This window comes from Salmo salar, chromosome 13 (genome assembly GCF_965601325.2).
Source record: "Salmo salar chromosome 13, fSalSal1, whole genome shotgun sequence".
Lineage (NCBI taxonomy): Eukaryota > Metazoa > Chordata > Actinopteri > Salmoniformes > Salmonidae > Salmo > Salmo salar.
The window spans coordinates 109107913-109129400 of NC_138303.1; positions in this window are offsets into that span (position 1 = coordinate 109107913).

Consider the following 21488-nt stretch of genomic DNA (forward strand, 5'->3'; position numbering starts at 1 on the left):
TATAGAGAGAGGGGCCTTATAGAGAGAGGGGCCTATAGAGAGAGGAGCCTTATAGAGAGAGGGGCCCCATAGAGAGAGGGGCCTATAGAGAGAGGAGCCTTATAGAGAGAGGAGTTTTATAGAGAGAGGGGCCTATAGAGAGAGGGGCCCCATAGAGAGAGGAGCCTTATAGAGAGAGGAGCCTATAGAGAGAGGGGCCTGTAGAGAGAGGGGCCTATAGAGAGAGGGGCCCCATAGAGAGAGGAGCCTTATAGAGAGAGGGGCCTGTAGAGAGAGGGGCCTGTAGAGAGAGGAGCCCTATAGAGAGAGGAGCCCTATAGAGAGAGGAGCCCTATAGAGAGAGGAGCCCCATAGAGAGAGGGGCCTATAGAGAGAGGGGCCCCATAGAGAGAGGAGCCTTATAGAGAGAGGGGCCTGTAGAGAGAGGGGCCTTATAGAGAGGAGCCCTATAGAGAGGGGCCCCATAGAGAGAGGGGCCTATAGAGAGAGGGGCCTGTAGAGAGAGGAGCCCTATAGAGAGAGGAGCCCTATAGAGAGAGGAGCCTATAGAGAGAGGAGCCCTATAGAGAGAGGAGCCCTATAGAGAGAGGGGCCCTATAGAGAGATGACCTGCTGACTATTCCATATGACTCAGTTTAAAACAAAAAGAATACAGAAATATAATCTAGTAGTTTTGCTGACATACTGTCTGTATTTACATTTATGTAAGAATAATATATAAATAATATAGATGTGTTTTGGTAAAATATTCCTGGAATAATTGCGGCTTCGCTCTACAAGGTTCTTACTTTACTACATGTTGCTGCTTCTTTTAATTATAGCGTTCCTTTGTTCTTTTCATAATTGTATTTCAAGAAGAGTTCAACTCGGGCCTGAGACATCCACCCTTTTTTAAAAGATTAAATGGTGGAGAGAAAGATGCGTTTGTCCAGCCTTTTTAGTTTATTAAGTTATGCTTTTGAAACCAGGGAGCAGCAAATGGGATTTGGATACAATGTCATTAAAATGGATCTCTCTGTATCACAGGTATAGGATCAATACAGTTTCAAAAATCTATACTTTAAAAAAATAAAAATAATTTACACAGACTCCCGTATAAAAGGCTGAGATTCTTGGAAAATATTATTTCAGAGGAAATATGAAAATGCCTATGATGTACTGTGATATAGACATTCTTATTTTTAAAACGTTTTTTTTTTTAACCACAAGAAAACATAAAAACAGTTTGAGCTCAGAAATGGCTCAAAAATATACTTTTTTTTTTTCTATGCAGGCAATTTCTTATATAACACAAAAACAATAAGTAATTTTTTGATTATAATTATACTTTTCATTATATTAATAGTAGTGACACTAAACATATGTTACGTATACTTCCTCTCCGGCCTCTAGGTCATCAGGCTGCTGATTATCCTGCACACCTGTCACTATCGTCTCGCCCACCTGCTCCTCATGACACTCACCTGGACTCCATCACCTCCCTGATTACCGTCCCTGTATATCTGTCACTCCCCTCGGTTCTTTCCTCAGGTGTTATTCACTCTGTTTTCATGTCGGTGCGTTGTTTGTGTTTCTTGTTTCTTGTTTCGTTTATTTATTAAAACAGTCCCTGAACTTGCTTCCCGACTCTCAGCGCACTCATTATGCATATTTTACACAGACAGTGATAAATATTGCTAAACTATTTTGAATCGTTTTTTTTTTTTTTTTAGCAAAGTTGGAATATTTTTTACTTTTTTACATATTCATTGACAGCATGTTTTTTAAATCTTTGATTCTGATCTTGTATCAAAGTCATATAGTCACACAATACTTTCTATTTATTTTAGGTACAAAACACAGAGAACAACATTTTTTAATTTATCAATTTGAAACATTTTTACAAAAAAAGCTGTTTATGTTGATGACCCAGTAATGTAGTAAAATGTTTTGCTCCTTAGCTGTTTACCTAAAGTTAACTTTGAAGTGTATGGTAAACTAAGGACTGTCACGCCCTGGCCATAGAGAGGTTTTTTATTCTCTATTTTGGGTAGGCCAGGGTGTGACTAGGGTGGGCATTCTATGTTCTTTATTTTCTATGTTTTGGCCGGGTATGGTTCTCAATCAGGGACAGCTGTCTATCGCTGTCTCTGATTGGGAACCATACTTAGGTAGCCCTTTTCCCTCCTTGTGTTGTGGGAAGTTGACTTTGTTTATGGCACATAGACTTTAGCTTCACGGTTTGTTGGGTAGTGTTTATTGTTTTGTTCGGCGTCTTTTCTAATAAAAATAATATGTACGCTCACCACGCTGCACCTTGGTCCTCTCCTTTCAACCGTCGTGACAAGGACTCTACAGGGGAAGAGACAGTCTTATGGTGAACTAAGGTGTAAAGCCATAACACATACGTTTTTCCAGCAGCAGACTATAATCAATAATGCCAAAACGACGCACTGAAGTCTAACAAAACAGCCCCCACAATCTTTTTATCATCAAATTCTCAATCATCAGTCATTTGTGTAAGTGCTGTGCTTGTTGAACGTCTTTCCCTATAGGCGTGCTGGAAGTCTGTAAAATAGCATTGTATCTGGTCAAACACGATTTAAAAAAAAAAAAAGTTTAATAAGGGTTTGTAACAAGCCTATAGGTCAGCTATTTGGGCCAGTAAAGGGGGCTGTACTATTCTTGGGTAGTGGAAGGACTTTAGCTTCCCTCCAGGCCTGAGGGCACACACTTTCTAGTAGGCTTAGATTGAATATATGGCAAATAGTAGTAGCAATATCGTACGCTATTATCCTCAGTCATTTTCCATCCAAGTTGCACTACACATCCAAGTAGATCTGACCAAATTATGAAAGACAAGCGTTGTAATTTTGAATTCCGTAAAGTGAGTGTGGAAGAGTTGAGAAAAAAATGATTGTTATCTATCAACAATGACAAGCCACCGGGGTCTGATCGGCGTTTGTTGCTGGCATGTCATGCCTGAATTTGCTAATCTTGCCAATGGAAAAAATCATTAAAGTAATTGGTAATATCAGTGTGTTTTGTGATGAATGAACCATCTGATTCAATGAATGATGGAGCTGAGTTTGCCTTTTTACCCAAAATGTCATTTAAGGTCCTCCAAAGCTTTTTTACTATAATTATTTGTACAATTTATCTTTGTTTCATAGTGTAGTTTCTTCTTCTTTTTATTCAGTTTAGTCACATTATTTCTCAATTCGCCGTATGTTTGCCAATCGGTTGTGCAGCCAGACTTATTTGCCATACCTTTGGCCTCATCCCTCTCAATCGTACAATTGTTCATTCCTGTGCTGTTTGTAACTACCCTGGTAGGTTGACTGATAACCTGAACCAGGTTGCAGGCACTGGTTACAGTTTGAACCTTTTTCTTGAGTGGCCAGCTTGATGAAATCCAGTCAATATTGAAATCACCCAGAAAATATACCTCCCTTTTGGCATCACATCCATCATCAAACATTTCATACATATTGTCCAGATACTGACTGTTAGCACTTGGTGGTCTATAGCAGCTTCCCACCAGAATTAGTCTTTAGGTGAGGCAGATGAACCTGCAGCCATATTACTTCAACAGTATTTAACATGAGATCCTCTCTAAGCTTTACAGGAATGTGGTTCTGAATATAGTTCGCATCACCCCCCCCCCCGGCATTTCTCTCTTTTCTGTAGATGTTATAACCATGTATTGCTACCACCACCGTATCATCAATGTATTATCTAAGTGAGTTTCAGAGAATATGAATGTCATCTGTTACTAGGATGTTGTCGATTTCCTGAACATTGTTTCTTAGGCTACATATGTCAAGGTGGGATATTTATTAGCACTTCGGGGATGTTTGATTGGTTTTGGTGCTTTACTGGGAACCTTAACAAAAGTAGACATGCTCATGTTATTTATATTGGAACTGATAGTGCAGGGTGAGCTACTGCACACAGTGGACTTCCTACTAGGGCACACCGCCTCAGTGCTAACAGTATAACTGGATCATAGGCACATGATTACTGCATACAATAGCTGTAGGATCAACAGAGGTATTCAGGGCAGTTAGGCGGACATAAATTAGGTTACTTACATTGTGTCTGCCAACACCCCTGGGATAATGTACATTTTCTGCAGCGTTATGACAACTCAGCGACACAATGGTAGGGATTTACTGAGCTGGTCTTGGGTCATTGATAAGTCAGTCAGTCGTATGGTGAATTAAGGACAACTGGGGAATAGACAGTATTATGGTGAATTAAGGACAACTGGGGAATAGACAGTCTTATGGTGAATTAAGGACAACTGGGGAATAGACAGTCTTATGGTGAATGAAGGACAACTGGGGAATAGACAGTATTATGGTGAATGAAGGACAACTGGGGAATAGACAGTATTATGGTGAATGAAGGACAACTGGGGAATAGACAGTCTTATGGTGAATTAAGGACAACTGGGGAATAGACAGTCTTATGGTGAATGAAGGACAACTGGGGAATAGACAGTATTATGGTGAATTAAGGACAACTGGGGAATAGACAGTCTTATGGTGAATTAAGGACAACTGGGGAATAGACAGTCTTATGGTGAATGAAGGACAACTGGGGAATAGACAGTCTTATGGTGAATGAAGGACAACTGGGGAATAGACAGTATTATGGTGAATGAAGGACAATACAAGGGAATAGACAGTCTTATGGTGAATGAAGGACAATACAAGGGAATAGACAGAGACAGTCAAATCACTTAGTGAATAGACAAAGCCCATTCAGACGGATACACAAAAAAAAATGCACACACACAGGGAATTTTCATCAGTGGTCTCTGTAGTACACTCATCTGCTGAGTGTGAGAGAGAGAGAGAGAGAGAGAGAGAGAGAGAGGGTGTGTTTTGTTAATCAGTAATGCATCTTAGAGTCGTATAGTGGCATCACCAGCCCTTCAGGATTATCTCTCTACCACTCCTTAACCAGCTTATAGTGGGCAAATTGGGTTTGGTTGGTCAGACCGACCAGACATGCACATAGACAGGATGACAGACAGACAGACAGACAGACAGACAGAAAGACAGAAAGACAGAAAGACAGAAAGACCGAACAGACAGGCAGACATACAGACAGACAAGGTAGGCAGACAGACAGACAGCCAGACAGGGAGACGGACAGAGAGATCCTACAGACCCTGCCTGTCTATTTCTCTGTGTGTCTGTCTCTCTTTGTGTCTGTCTGCCTGCTTGTCTGTCTCTGGGTGTCTGTCTCTCTGTCGTTCTGTCTGTCTCTCTCTCCCTGTCCCTCTCTCCTTGTATGTCTGCCTCTCTGTCTGCTTGTCTCTGTCTGCCTGTCTATGCCTGTCTCTCTCTGTCATGCTGCCTGTCTGTCTCTGCGTGTCCTGTCTCTATGTCTCTATGTCTGTCTGTCTGTCTGTCTGTCTGTCTGTCTGTCTGTCTGTCTGTCTGTCTGTCTGTCTGTCTGTCTGTCTGTCTGTCTGTCTGTCTGTCTGTCTTTGTATCTGCCTGTCTCTCTGTCTGCCTGTCTCTCTGTCTGCCTGTCTCTCTGTCTGCCTGTCTCTCTGTCTGCCTGTCTCTGTGTCTGCTTGTCTCTCTACCTGTCTGTCTCTCTGGCTGCTTGTCTCTCTGCTTGTCACTCTGCCGGCCTGTCTGTCTTTGTCTGTCTGTCTCCCTCTCTGTCTACCGGTCTGTCTGTCTGCCTGTCTCTCTGCCAGCCTGTCTTTTTGTGAGCCTGTCTGTCTGTCTCTGGTGGCAGCAGTAGAGGGATGGAGGATACTGTAGGTACGGAGGTGTGTTATGGGTAAATAAGATGCAGGCTGGATGGGAGGAGAGGATCAGGGGATTGACGCGGCCAGGATGACTCTGCTTAACTTAGGAAGTATTCCTGATGACCGGCCTGTGGTTAAAGATGAGAAAGGAGGGGTGGAGAGGGGGATCGTGGGGTGTTTGTTGTTGTGACATAAGGTGGGAGAGAGGGACTTGGTACTACTTGTATACAAACAAGTTATTATTACTTGTTATTGCTTTTCTATTATCTCTCTATTTTCTTTCTCTCTGCGTTGTTGAAAAAGGACCCGTAAGTATTTCACTGTTAGTCTTGTTTACGAAGCATGTGACAAAAATAACATTTGATTTGATTTGTGAGAAGCTAGCTGGTCGGTGGGTTGTGAGCGAATGGGAAGGGTGTTTAATGGTTGTATAAAGACAGCTCTCATTGGTCCTGCTGTACCACATGGTCTATATCTCATAGCTTCTGGACAGGTTTATTTGGTTTCACCTTGAATGGGAGCAGAGCTGTATTGATTCCATCTGTAGTGTGTGTTTCTGCACAGGGCTCACTACCGGCTGCTGCTCAGACACACCCAGTCTATAGGATAGGCTACGGTAGGGGTCCTTTAGGTGCAGGGTGGGGGGGGGGGTTGTACGGTGTGTGTGTGAGGGGGGGGTTGTACAGTGTGTGTGTGTGTGTGGGGGGGTTGTACAGTGTGTGTGTGTGTGTGTGTGTGTGTGTGTGTGTGCGTGTGCGTGTGGAAGGGGGGTTGTACAGTGTGTGTGTGTGTGTGGGGGGGTTGTACAGTGTGTGTGTGTGTGGGTTGTACAGTGTGTGTGTGTGTGTGTGTGTGTGTGTGTGTGTGTGTGTGTGTGTGCGTGTGCGTGTGTGTGTGGAAGGGGGGTTGTACAGTGTGTGTGTGAGGGGGGGGTTGTACAGTGTGTGTGTGTGTGTGTGTGTGTGTGTGTGTGTGTGTGTGTGTGTGTGTGTGTGTGTGTGGAAGGGGGGTTGTACTGTGTGTGTGTGTGGGGGGGGGGTTGTACTGTGTGTGTGTGTGTGGGGGGGGGGGGGAGGGGGGTTGTACAGTGTGTGTGTGTGTGTGGGCGGGGGGGAGGGGGGTTGTACAGTGTGTGTGTGTGTGGGGGGGGGAGGGGGGTTGTACAGTGTGTGTGTGTGTGTGTGTGTGTGTGTGTGTGGGGAAGGGGGGTTGTACAGTGTGTGTGTGTGTGGGGGGGGGTTGTACAGTGTGTGTGTGTGTGTGTGTGTGTGCGTGTGTGTGTGTGTGGAAGGGGGGTTGTACAGTGTGTGTGTGTGTGGGGGGGGGGTTGTACAGTGTGTGTGTGTGTGTGTGTGTGTTGTACAGTGTGTGTGTGTGTGTGTGTGTGTGTGTGTGTGTGTGTGTGCGTGCGTGCAAGGGGGGTTGTACAGTGTGTGTGTGTGTGTGGGGGGGTTGTACAGTGTGTGTGTGTGTGTGTGTGTGTGTGTGTGTGTGTGTGTGTGTGTGTGTGGAAGGGGGGTTGTACAGTGTGTGTGTGTGTGTGTGTGTGGGGGGGTTGTACAGTGTGTGTGTGTGTGTGTGTGTGTGTGTGTGTGTGTGTGTGTGTGTAAGGGGGGTTGTACTGTGTGTGTGTGGGGGGGGGGGTTGTACTGTGTGTGTGTGTGTGGGGGGGGGAGAGGGGGGTTGTACAGTGTGTGTGTGTGTGTGTGTGTGTGTGGGGGGGAGGGGGGTTGTACAGTGTGTGTGTGTGTGTGTGTGTGTGTGGGGGGGGGGGAGGGGGGGTTGTACAGTGTGTGTGTGTGTGTGGGGGGGGGGGGAGGGGGGGTTGTACAGTGTGTGTGTGTGTGTGGGGGGGGGGGGGTTGTACAGTGTGTGTGTGTGTGTGTGTGTGTGTGTGTGTGTGTGTGTGTGTGTGTGTGTGTGTTTGTGTGGGAGGGGGGTTGTACAGTGTGTGTGTGTGTGTGTGTGTGTGGGGGGGGGGGGGGGGGGTTGTACAGTGTGTGTGTGTGTGTTTGTGTGTGTGTGGGAGGGGGGTTGTACAGTGTGTGTGTGTGTGGGGGGGGGGGCTTATTTACCTCAAGCTCCCAGTCATATTGCCAGGGTGAAGACTCAGCCTGTTTACAGAAACACTGCAGACCTGCGGCTCATCTCCTGACATGGGGTATTGTAGTACTGATACTAGTAGGGTTGGGAGACATCAGCCGCTGTACTATCGTGATCATGTACCCATAATACATTGTGTTATATACGATGCTATCGCCCCCTATTGGCCAACACATTTTTTAACATTTTTTTTTTTATTGAAATAACTTTTAAAAGAACTCTGCTAAAACAACAGTTGAGCTATAGCGTGAAATTGTATGAATCAGGACGAAATATAATGCTGTTGAAAACCTGGGTGAAATATGTTGTTGTTGAAAGCCTGGGTGAAATATAATGCTGCTGAAAGCCTGGGTGAAATATAATGTTGTTGAAAGCCTGGGTGAAATATAATGTTGTTGAAAGCCTGGGTGAAATATAATGTTGTTGAAAGCCTGGGTGAAATGTAATGCTGTTGAAAGCCTGGGTGAAATATAATGTTGTTGAAAGCCTGGGTGAAATATAATATTGTTGAAAGCCTGGGTGAAATATAATGCTGTTGAAAGCCTGGGTGAAATATAATGTTGTTGAAAGCCTGGGTGAAATGTAATGCTGTTCCTGCACTGTTAACCTGCCCCTGTACTGTTAACCTGGGAGAGACTCTCACTCATTCACCCAGTCCCTGTACTGTTAACTCAGGAGAGACCCTCACTCATTCACCCAGTCCCTGTACTGTTAACCTGGGAGAGACCATCACTCATTCACCCAGTCCCTGTACTGTTAACCTGGGAGAGACTCTCACTCATTCACCCAGTCCCTGTACTGTTAACCTGGGAGAGACTCTCACTCATTCACCCAGTCCCTGTACTGTTAACCTGGGAGAGACTCTCACTCATTCACCCAGTCCCTGTACTGTTAACCTGGGAGAGACTCTCACTCATTCACCCAGTCCCTGTACTGTTAACTCAGGAGAGACCCTCACTCATTCACCCAGTCCCTGTACTGTTAACCTGGGAGAGACTCTCACTCATTCACCCAGTCCCTGTACTGTTAACCTGGGAGAGACTCTCACTCATTCACCCAGTCCCTGTACTGTTAACCTGGGAGAGACTCTCACTCATTCACCCAGTCCCTGTACTGTTAACCTGGGAGAGACCATCACTTTACAATAGCTGCGCTGAACGAAGCCAGAATGGGGCCTCCCTTGGGATATGTTCGGAATGTATCCCAAATGACACCCTATTCCCTTTTGTAATGCACTACTTTTGACCAGGACCCTATGGGCACTAAATAGGGATTAGGGTACCATTAGGGATGCATGCATAGTGTTTGTAATGGAGAGAGAGAGAGAGAGAAGAAGAGTTTCTCACTGCTATCATTCTATGTGATTTGTAGCCCGTCACCTTCCTAGACGACGCTGGGTCAATGTGTTTAGAATCTCTCACAGTTCAAACAAATAAACCCTTAACTGCTGTAACCTTCTTTCTGACCAATACATGATTTAATAAGAACAAGCCATTAAATAATTGAACACAAAATAGTTTTTTTGTGCAGCTACATTTGAAGTGTACACTCCATAACAGATTTGTACAGAATTTTCATAAAGAAATTATTGTATTATTATTTTATTTCAACGTTATTTATAAATCAAAATGATTTCTAAGTAAAATTCCTCCGTACTTCACTACTGCTACCAAAATGTGTTTTGGAAAAAGGTCACGTTTATTTCTGATATAAATCCAGCCTCTCATCCTAAAGTTTGGGAGTATTTTAATGCATTTATACATTTACATTTTAGTCATTTAGCAGACACTCTTATCCAGAGCGACTTACAGTAGTGAGTGAATGCATACATTTCATACATTTTTTCCATACTGGTCCCCCTGTGGGAATCGAACCCACAACCCTGGCGTTGCAAACACCATGCTCTACCAACTGAGCCACACGGGACCCTATACTATATACTGTCCCAGGTTAATCTGCTGAATGATTGAGAAGTATAGTCCAGTTACTACAGGCTACTGGGCCAAAAGCCAAACGACTAGCTCCTACCTCCACAATCCCATTACAGAGCCTCTTATGTAAATGGAAGAGTTCCTTCCACCATGCCGTAAGGCTAGATCTCTCCGTAGCCCAGCTACAGACCTCCAACTGTGGAAATAGACTCCATAGGAAGGGCTTGAAACCTCTAACCCTGGCAATTAGATTTAAACTCATGGGTACATTTGCAATGACTCCACCCATTATGCCATCGGTAACTTGAATGATGAATTCTATTTCTATGCCCACAACAACCACTGCAACCAGGACCACTACAATCACTACAATCACTACAACCACTACAACCACTACAACCAGGATCACTACAATCACTACAACCACTACAACCAGGACCACTACAACCGGGACCACTACAACCACTACAACCAGGACCACTACAACCAGGACCACTAGGACCACTACAACCAGGACCACTACAATCACTACAACCACTACAATCACTACAACCACTACAACCAGGACCACTACGACCACTACAACCAGGATCACTACAATCACTACAACCACTACAACCAGGACCACTACGACCACTACAACCGGGACCACTACAACCACTACAACCAGGACCACTACAACCTGGACCACTACAACCACTACAACCAGGATCACTACAATCACTACAACCACTACAACCAGGACCACTACGACCACTACAACCGGGACCACTACAACCACTACAACCAGGACCACTACAACCAGGACCACTAGGACCACTACAACCAGGACCACTACGACCACTACAACAGGGACCACTACAATCACTACAACCACTACAACCAGGACCACTACGACCACTACAACCGGGACCACTACAACCACTACAACCAGGACCACTACAACCAGGACCACTAGGACCACTACAACCAGGGACCACTACGACCACTACAACAGGGACCACTACAACCACTACAACCAGGACCACTACAACCAGGACCACTACAACCACTACAACCAGGACCACTACAACCAGGACCACTACGACCACTACAACCGGGACCACTACAACCACTACAACCAGGCCCACTACAACCAGGACCACTACGACCACTACAACCAGGCCCACTACAACCAGGACCACTACAACCACTACAACCAGGACCACTACAACCAGGACCACTACGACCACTACAACCGGGACCACTACAACCACTACAACCAGGCCCACTACAACCAGGACCACTACGACCACTACAACCGGGACAACTACAACCACTACAACCGGGACCACTACAATCACTACAACCAGGATCATTACAACCAGGACCACTGCAACCAGGACCACAACAACCACTGCAACCAGGACCACTACAGCCACTACAACCAAGACCACTACAACCAGTACCACTACAGCCACTACAACCAAGACCACTACAACCAGTACCACTATGAAACCACTACAACCAGGACCACTAGAACAGGACCAATACAACTCGAACCACTACAACTCGGACCACTACAACCAGGACCACAAGAACCAGGACCAATACAACTCGGACCACTACAACCAGGACCACTACAACCAGGACCATTACAACCACTACAACCAGGACCACTCTGCAGCCAGGGCCACTACAACCAGGACCACTACAACCAGGACCACTATAACCACTACAACCAGGACCACTACAACCAGGACCACTATAACCACTACAACCAGGACCACTACAACCAGGACCACTACAACCAGGACCACTATGACCACTACAACCAGGACCACTATAACCAGGACCACTACAACCAGCATCATTACAACAGGACCACTACAACCAGGACCACTACAACCAGGACCCCTATAAAACCACTACAACCAGGACCACTATAAAACCGCTACAACCAGGACCCCTATAAAACCACTATAACCAGGACCACTATAAAACCACTACAACCAGGACCACTACAACCAGGACCACTACAACCCCTACAACCAGGATCACTACAATCACAACAACCACTACAACCAGGACCACTATAAAACCATTACAACCAGGACCACTATAAAACCACTACAACAAGGACCCCTATAAAACCGCTATAACCAGGACCCCTATAAAGCCGCTACATCAGGACCACTATAAAACCACTATAACCAGGACCACTACAACCAGGACCACTATAACCACTATAACCGTGATGCGTCGTACTTAAGAACAGCCCTTAGCCGTTGTATATTGTCCATATACCACACCCCGTCGTGCATTATTGCTTAATTAGAAACTGAGTGGTTCGAGCCCTGAATGCTGATTGGCTGAAAGCCTTGGTATATCACAACGTATACCACGGGTATGAAAAAACATGTATTTTTCCTGCTCTAATTACATTGGTAACTAGTTTATAATAGTAATATGGTTCCTCTGGGGTTTGTGCTATATGGCTAATATACCACGGCTAAGGGCTGTACCCAGACACTCCGCGTTGCGTCTTGCGTAAGAACAGCACTTAGCCATCGTATATTGGCTATTTACCACACCCCCTCGTGCCTTATTGGTTAAATCTACAACAAGGAACGGCACAGTGTTTTGGGATCAACAATCAACTAAAATCTAGCTACTGTCTACTGTGATGAGGACTACTATTACAATGTTATTAGCTCTGTTGTTGCTGATATAATGGCCTCTATACTCCACTGTGTTGACTCTGGAGCTGCTAGTGGCTGACAATAGTAAGCTGTACATTTAGCTTAGCCGCTAGCAAGCATATATAGAGCCTGCCTCTCCTCCCCTCCCCTCTCCCGCCCAGCTTCAGCCCTATATCCCAGCTTCAGCCCTATATACCAGCTTCAGCTCTAAAACCCAGCTTTAGCCCTATAACCCAGCTTCAGCTCTAAAATCCAGCTTCAGCCCTATACCCCAGCCTCAGCCATATATACTCCAGCTTCAGCCCTATATACCCCAGCTTCAGCCATATATACCCCAGCTTCATCAGCCCTATACCCCAGCCTCAGCCCTATACCCAGTTTCAGCCCTATACATCCCAGCTTCAGCCCTATACCACCCAGCTTCAGCCCTAACCCCCCAGCTTCAGCCCTATACCCCAGCTTCAGCCCCCCACCCAGCTTCAGCCCTATACCCAGCTTCAGCCCTATACCCCAGCCTCAGCCCTATACCCCAGCCTCAGCCCTATACCCCAGCTTCAGCCCTATACCCCAGCTTCAGCCCTATACCCCAGCTTAAGCCCTATAACCCCCAGCTTCAGGCCTATATCCCAGCCTCAGCCCTAACCCCCCAGCTTCAGCCCTATACCCCAGCTTCAGCCCTATACCCCAGCTTCAGCCCTATACCCCAGCTTCAGCCCTATACCCCAGCTTCAGCCCTATACCCCAGCTTCAGCCCTATACCCCAGCCTCAGCCCTATACCCCAGCCTCAGCCCTATACCCCAGCTTCAGCCCTATACCCCAGCTTAAGCCCTATAACCCCCAGCTTCAGGCCTATATCCCAGCCTCAGCCCTATATACCCCAGCTTCAGCCCTATACCCCAGCTTCAGCCCTATACCCCAGCTTCAGCCCTATACCCCAGCTTCAGCCCTATACCCCAGCCTCAGCCCTACACCCAGCTTCAGTTCTAAAACCCAGCTTCAGCCCTATATACCCCAACTTCCGCTCTAAACCTCAGCTTCAGTCCTATATCTATACCCCAGCCCCAGCCCTGCCTCCCTCCCTATTCTGCCCCATCCCAACCTCCCTCCCCTCTCCCCAGGCCTATCCTATTGATCAGGCCCCCTGCACGTGGGTCCCCCCTGCTCCAGCAGCTGCCTCATTGGCCTCTCTCAGCGCCTGCTCCAGCGCATTAGAATATAAATCCATAACCGGGGCTGTGCTCACCCAAGCAGTGGAACAAACCAAATGAAATGCTATAAAGCAATCTCAGTCACCAGGAGCCGCTACCCATTCATCCTGATCTCAGAATGTCACACCAGCTCACCATCTCTCTGTTTCTCTCACCATCTCTCACCATCTCTCTGTTTCTCTCACTCTCTCTTTTCTCTCACTATCTCTCTGTTTCTCTCACCATCTCTCTGTTTCTCTCACCATCTCTCACCATCTCTCTGTTTCCCTCACCATCTCTCTCTCTCTCACCATCTCTCACCATCTCTCTGTTTCTCTCACTATCTCTCACCATCTCTCTTTTCTCTCACTATCTCTCTGTTTCTCTCACCATCTCTCACCATCTCTCTGTTTCTCTCACCATCTCTCACCATCTCTCTGTTTCTCTCACTATCTCTCACTTTCTCTCTGTTTCTCTCACCATCTCTCTCTCACCATCTCTCACCATCTCTCTCTTTCTCTCACCTTCTCTCACCATTTTCCTCCTTCTCTCAACATCTCTCTGTTTCTCTCACCATCTCTGTTTCTCTCACCATCTCTGTTTCTCTCACATCTCTCTGTTTCTCTCACCATCTCTCACCATCTCTCTGTTTCTCTCACCATCTCTCACCATCTCTCTGTTTCCCTCACCATCTCTCACCATCTCTCTGTTTCTCTCACCATCTCTCACCATCTCTCTGTTTCTCTCACAATCTCTATCTCTCTGTTTCTCTCACAATCTCTCTCTTTCTCTCACTATCTCTCACTTTCTCTCTGTTTCTCTCACCATCTCTCTCTCACCATCTCTCTCTTTCTCTCACCTTCTCTCACCATTTTCCTCCTTCTCTCACCATCTCTCTGTTTCTCTCACCATCTCTGTTTCTCTCACCATCTCTCTGTTTCTCTCACCATCTCTCACCATCTCTCTGTTTCTCTCACCATCTCTCACCATTTCTCTGTTTCCCTCACCATCTCTCACCATCTCTCTGTTTCTCTCACCATCTCTCACCATCTCTCTGTTTCTCTCACAATCTCTCTCTTTCTCTCACCTTCTCTCACCTCTCTGTTTCTCTCACTTTCTCTCTGTTTCTCTCACCATCTCTCTCTCACCATCTCTCACCATCTCTCTCTTTCTCTCACCATTTTCCTCCTTCTCTCACCATCTCTCTGTTTCTCTCACCATCTCTGTTTCTCTCACCATCTCTCTGTTTCTCTCTCCATCTCTCTGTTTCTCTCTCCATCTCTCTGTTTCTCTCTCCATCTCTCACCATCTCTCTGTTTCTCTCTCCATCTCTCTGTTTCTCTCTCCATCTCTCTGTTTCTCTCACCATCTCTCACCATCTCTCTGTTTCTCTCACAATCTCTCTCTATCTCTCTGTTTCTCTCACAATCTCTCTCTTTCTCTCACTATCTCTCACTTTCTCTCTGTTTCTCTCACCATCTCTCTCTCACCATCTCTCTCTTTCTCTCACCTTCTCTCACCATTTTCCTCCTTCTCTCACCATCTCTCTGTTTCTCTCACCATCTCTGTTTCTCTCACCATCTCTCTGTTTCTCTCACCATCTCTCTGTTTCTCTCACCATCTCTCACCATCTCTCTGTTTCCCTCACCATCTCTCACCATCTCTCTGTTTCCCTCACCATCTCTCACCATCTCTCTGTTTCTCTCACCATCTCTCACCATCTCTCTGTTTCTCTCACAATCTCTCTCTTTCTCTCACCTTCTCTCACCTCTCTGTTTCTCTCACTTTCTCTCTGTTTCTCTCACCATCTCTCTCTCACCATCTCTCACCATCTCTCTCTTTCTCTCACCTTCTCTCACCATTTTCCTCCTTCTCTCACCATCTCTCTGTTTCTCTCACCATCTCTGTTTCTCTCACCATCTCTCTGTTTCTCTCTCCATCTCTCTGTTTCTCTCTCCATCTCTCTGTTTCTCTCTCCATCTCTCACCATCTCTCTGTTTCTCTCTCCATCTCTCTGTTTCTCTCTCCATCTCTTTTTCTCTCACCATCTCTCACCATCTCTCTGTTTCTCTCATCATCGCTCTGTTTCTCTCACCATCTCTGTTTCTCACCATCTCTCTGTTTCACTCTCCATCTCTCACCATCTCTTACCATCTCTCTCCATCTCTCCTTCACTCACCTTCTCTTACCATCTCTCTCAACATCTCTCTCTTTTTCTCACCATCTCTCACCATCTCTCTTCCTGTCCTGCTCTTTTTCACTAATGATCCCTCCTTACACACACACACCTTTACTCCTGCTTTCTCTCTCTCTCCATCCATCCATCCCTCTCCATCCCTCCCTCTTCTCTCTCCATCCCTCTACCTCCCTCCCTCTTCTCTCTCTCTCCATCCCTCTACTTCCCTCCCTCCCTCTCTCCATCCCTCCCTCCCTATTCCTCTCCCCATCCATCCCTCTACCTCCCTCCCTCTTCTCTTACTACCTCCCTCCCTCTTCCCTCTCCATCCATCCCCCTACCTCCCTCCCTCTTCTCTCTCCATCCATCCATCCCTCTACCTCCCTCCCTCTTCTCTCTCCATCCATCCCTCTACTTCCCTCCCTCTTCTATCTCTACCTCCATCCCTCTTCTCTCTTCATCCATCCCTCTACTTCCTCCCTCTTCTCTCTCCATCCATCCCTCTTCTCTCGCCATCCATCCCCACACCTCCCTCCCTCTTCTCTCTCTATCCATCCTTCTACCTCCCACTTCTCTATCCCTCCACCTCCCTCCCTCTTCTCTCTCCCTCCATTCTCTCACTCTCTCTCTCTCCCTCCATCCATTCATCCCCCCTCCCTCCATCTCCCCTCCCTCCTCTCTCTCTCTCTCTCTTTCTCTCGCTCTCTCTCCCTCCCTCCCTCACTCCCCCCTCTGAGGGATTAGATAGGGGGGATGGGGGGAGAAGGAGAAGGAGGGGGGCGAAGGTTGACCGGTGAGGCGGTGGGTGTGCAGAGGTCAGGTGACCAAACGGTTAGCCCTGCAGTCTGAAGCACAGCCATGGCTGGGCCTTTGTTCTCAACACACACAGACAGACAGACAGACAGACAGACAGACAGACAGACAGACAGACAGACAGACAGACAGACAGACAGACAGACAGACAGACAGACAGACAGACAGACAGACAGACAGAAAGAAAACTGTTGACATACAGCACAGTCTCTCTATATTTCATATGTCTTACTGTTGTTTCTGTTTTGAGTTAATGCCTATGTCAGAGCCACACTTCCAGATAGTTTGTTTTGGTTTGTGTATATCAATGCCTCAATACAGACACAATGTTACTTTTCCTTTAGTGTAGGTGTGTGGTAAATGTACCCCTAAACCACTGAGTCAGTTTTAGGGACATTGCATTGAGCATTGAGGGAGGCCCCTGTCTGGTGTTAAGGCAGGAGGGGTCCTGGGGTGCACGCCCCAAAACGACAATAGACCTCTTCCCTGAAACAGAGGCCCCTCTTTACACACACACACACACACACACACACACACACACACACACACACACACACACACACACACAGTGTGTTAGTAGCAGCTAGCTACCCTCTATTCAGCTGTTAGTAGCAGCTAGCTACTCTCTATTCAGCTGTTAGTAGCAGCTAGCTACTCTCTATTCAGCTGTTAGTAGCAGCTAGCTACTCTCTATTCAGCTGTTAGTAGCAGCTAGCTACCCTCTATTCAGCTGTTAGTAGCAGCTAGCTACCCTCTATTCAGCTGTTAGTAGCAGCTAGCTACCCTCTATTCAGCTGTTAGTAGCAGCTAGCTACCCTCTATTCAGCTGTTAGTAGCAGCTAGCTACTCTCTATTCAGCTGTTAGTAGCAGCTAGCTACCCTCTATTCAGCTGTTAGTAGCAGCTAGCTACCCTCTATTCAGCTGTTAGTAGCAGCTAGCTACCCTCTATTCAGCTGTTAGTAGCAGCTAGCTACCCTCTATTCAGCTGTTAGTAGCAGCTAGCTACCCTCTATTCAGCTGTTAGTAGCAGCTAGCTACCCTCTATTCAGCTGTTAGTAGCAGCTAGCTACCCTCTATTCAGCTGTTAGTAGCAGCTAGCTACCCTCTATTCAGCTGTTAGTAGCAGCTAGCTACCCTCTATTCAGCTGTTAGTAGCAGCTAGCTACCCTCTATTCAGCTGTTAGTAGCAGCTAGCTACCCTCTATTCAGCTGTTAGTAGCAGCTAGCTACTCTCTATTCAGCTGTTAGTAGCAGCTAGCTACTCTCTATTCAGCTGTTAGTAGCAGCTAGCTACCCTCTATTCAGCTGTTAGTAGCAGCTAGCTACTCTCTATTCAGCTGTTAGTAGCAGCTAGCTACCCTCTATTCAGCTGTTAGTAGCAGCTAGCTACCCTCTATTCAGCTGTTAGTAGCAGCTAGCTACCCTCTATTCAGCTGTTAGTAGCAGCTAGCTACCCTCTATTCAGCTGTTAGTAGCAGCTAGCTACCCTCTATTCAGCTGTTAGTAGCAGCTAGCTACCCTCTATTCAGCTGTTAGTAGCAGCTAGCTACCCTCTATTCAGCTGTTAGTAGCAGCTAGCTACCCTCTATTCAGCTGTTAGTAGCAGCTAGCTACTCTCTATTCAGCTGTTAGTAGCAGCTAGCTACTCTCTATTCAGCTGTTAGTAGCAGCTAGCTACCCTCTATTCAGCTGTTAGTAGCAGCTAGCTACCCTCTATTCAGCTGTTAGTAGCAGCTAGCTACTCTCTATTCAGCTGTTAGTAGCAGCTAGCTACCCTCTACTCAGCTGTTAGTAGCAGCTAGCTACCCTCTATTCAGCTGTTAGTAGCAGCTAGCTACTCTCTATTCAGCTGTTAGTAGCAGCTAGCTACTCTCTATTCAGCTGTTAGTAGCAGCTAGCTACTCTCTATTCAGCTGTTAGTAGCAGCTAGCTACCCTCTATTCAGCTGTTAGTAGCAGCTAGCTACCCTCTATTCAGCTGTTAGTAGCAGCTAGCTACCCTCTATTCAGCTGTTAGTAGCAGCTAGCTACCCTCTATTCAGCTGTTAGTAGCAGCTAGCTACCCTCTATTCAGCTGTTAGTAGCAGCTAGCTACTCTCTATTCAGCTGTTAGTAGCAGCTAGCTACTCTCTATTCAGCTGTTAGTAGCAGCTAGCTACTCTCTATTCAGCTGTTAGTAGCAGCTAGCTACTCTCTATTCAGCTGTTAGTAGCAGCTAGCTACCCTCTATTCAGCTGTTAGTAGCAGCTAGCTACTCTCTATTCAGCTGTTAGTAGCAGCTAGCTACCCTCTATTCAGCTGTTAGTAGCAGCTAGCTACCCTCTATTCAGCTGTTAGTAGCAGCTAGCTACCCTCTATTCAGCTGTTAGTAGCAGCTAGCTACTCTCTATTCAGCTGTTAGTAGCAGCTAGCTACCCTCTATTCAGCTGTTAGTAGCAGCTAGCTACTCTCTATTCAGCTGTTAGTAGCAGCTAGCTACCCTCTATTCAGCTGTTAGTAGCAGCTAGCTACTCTCTATTCAGCTGTTAGTAGCAGCTAGCTACCCTCTATTCAGCTGTTAGTAGCAGCTAGCTACCCTCTATTCAGCTGTTAGTAGCAGCTAGCTACCCTCTATTCAGCTGTTAGTAGCAGCTAGCTACTCTCTATTCAGCTGTTAGTAGCAGCTAGCTACCCTCTATTCAGCTGTTAGTAGCAGCTAGCTACCCTCTATTCAGCTGTTAGTAGCAGCTAGCTACCCTCTATTCAGCTGTTAGTAGCAGCTAGCTACTCTCTATTCAGCTGTTAGTAGCAGCTAGCTACTCTCTATTCAGCTGTTGGTAGCAGCTAGCTACCCTTTATTCAGCTGTTAGTAGCAGCTAGCTACTCTCTATTCAGCTGTTGGTAGCAGCTAGCTACCCTCTATTCAGCTGTTAGTAGCAGCTAGCTACTCTCTATTCAGCTGTTAGTAGCAGATAGCTACCCTCTATTCAGCTGTTAGTAGCAGCTAGCTACCCTCTATTCAGCTGTTAGTAGCAGCTAGCTACCCTCTATTCAGCTGTTAGTAGCAGCTAGCTACCCTCTATTCAGCTGTTAGTAGCAGCTAGCTACTCTCTATTCAGCTGTTAGTAGCAGCTAGCTACTCTCTATTCAGCTGTTAGTAGCAGCTAGCTACTCTCTATTCAGCTGTTAGTAGCAGCTAGCTACTCTCTATTCAGCTGTTAGTAGTATTCAGCTGTTAGTAGCAGCTAGCTACTCTCTATTCAGCTGTTAGTAGCAGCTAGCTACTCTCTATTCAGCTGTTAGTAGCAGCTAGCTACCTCTATTCAGCTGTTAGTAGCAGCTAGCTACTCTCTATTCCGCTGTTAGTAGTATTCAGCTGTTAGTAGCAGCTAGCTACCCTCTATTCAGCTGTTAGTAGCAGCTAGCTACCCTCTATTCAGCTGTTAGTAGCAGCTAGCTACCCTCTATTCAGCTGTTAGTAGCAGCTAGCTACTCTCTATTCAGCTGTTAGTAGCAGCTAGCTACTCTCTATTCAGCTGTTAGTAGCAGCTAGCTACTCTCTATTCAGCTGTTAGTAGCAGCTAGCTACTCTCTATTCCGCTGTTAGTAGTATTCAGCTGTTAGTAGTATTCAGCTGTTAGTAGCAGCTAGCTACTCTCTATTCAGCTGTTAGTAGCAGCTAGCTTCTCTCTAGTTGACCTCCCCTGATGTCCCCTGGTCTCCCTTGACCTCCCCCTTGACTTCCCCCTGGTCTCCCTTGACCTCCCCCTGGACTCCCCTGTTCTCCCCTGATGATGTCCCCCAGACCTCCCCCTGATGTCCCCTTGACCTCCCCCTGGACTCCCCTGTTCTCCCCTGATGATGTCCCCCTGACCTCCCCCTGATGTCCCCCTGACCTCCCCTGTTCTCCCCTGGTCTCCCCCTCTACCTCATTGCCTGGGGGTCTTTAGTCATACTGAAGGTGAAATCTCTCTCTCATCTGCTCTGCGTTAGTTAGTTCAACACTCTGCTCGACAAAGCTCCACATAAAGAACAGTCGAGCCGTGTTGTGTCTCTGTCCGCAGAGGAAACTAATGATACAATCGATGCTGCCTTCCCAATCCAGAGCAGAGAGTGAGGAGAGAGATGGAGAGGGAGAAAGGGAGAAAACGGGACCTCAAAGGGATCAGTGGGTTGTGGATGATGGGCTCCTCCCAGGCCTACGGCCAAGCCCCCCCTCCCCATGTGGGTCTCAGCAGCTGCCAGGCCCTCAGTACTGCAGCATCAGAGACCCCTGCTGTGTTTAGTCTCTCCATCTGCACGAGGAAAAGCTGCCGGTCCAGCCCTGAAAAAGCCTGGAAGCTGCCCTGCCACTCCATACCCCACATAAGAGATTCACTTTAGTTTACCCTAGCTGAAGACACACTCAAACTAGTCTCCGACCCTACACCTGTCCCCGACCCTACGCCTGTCCCCGACCCTACGCCTGTCTCCGACCCTACGCCTGTCCCCGACCCTACGCCTGTCCCCGACCCTACGCCTGTCTCCGACCCTACGCCTGTCCCCGACCCTACGCCTGTCCCCGACCCTACGCCTGTCCCCGACCCTACGCCTGTCCCCGACCCTACGCCTGTCCCCGACCCTACGCCTGTCCCCGACCCTACGCCTGTCCCCGACCCTACGCCTGTCCTCAACTCTACGCCTGTCTCCCACACTCCCTGTAGCTTGCTGCATAGCAGGCTCAGAAAGGGATCAATAACAAGAGTTTAGCTGCCCCAACAGAGGGCATCCCTGGTGAATGCCTCGCCCTACCCAGACTGGCCTACTGAGCCCTCCCCCCACTAAAGTCCTATAGGGTTAGATACTAAAGTCCTATAGGGTTA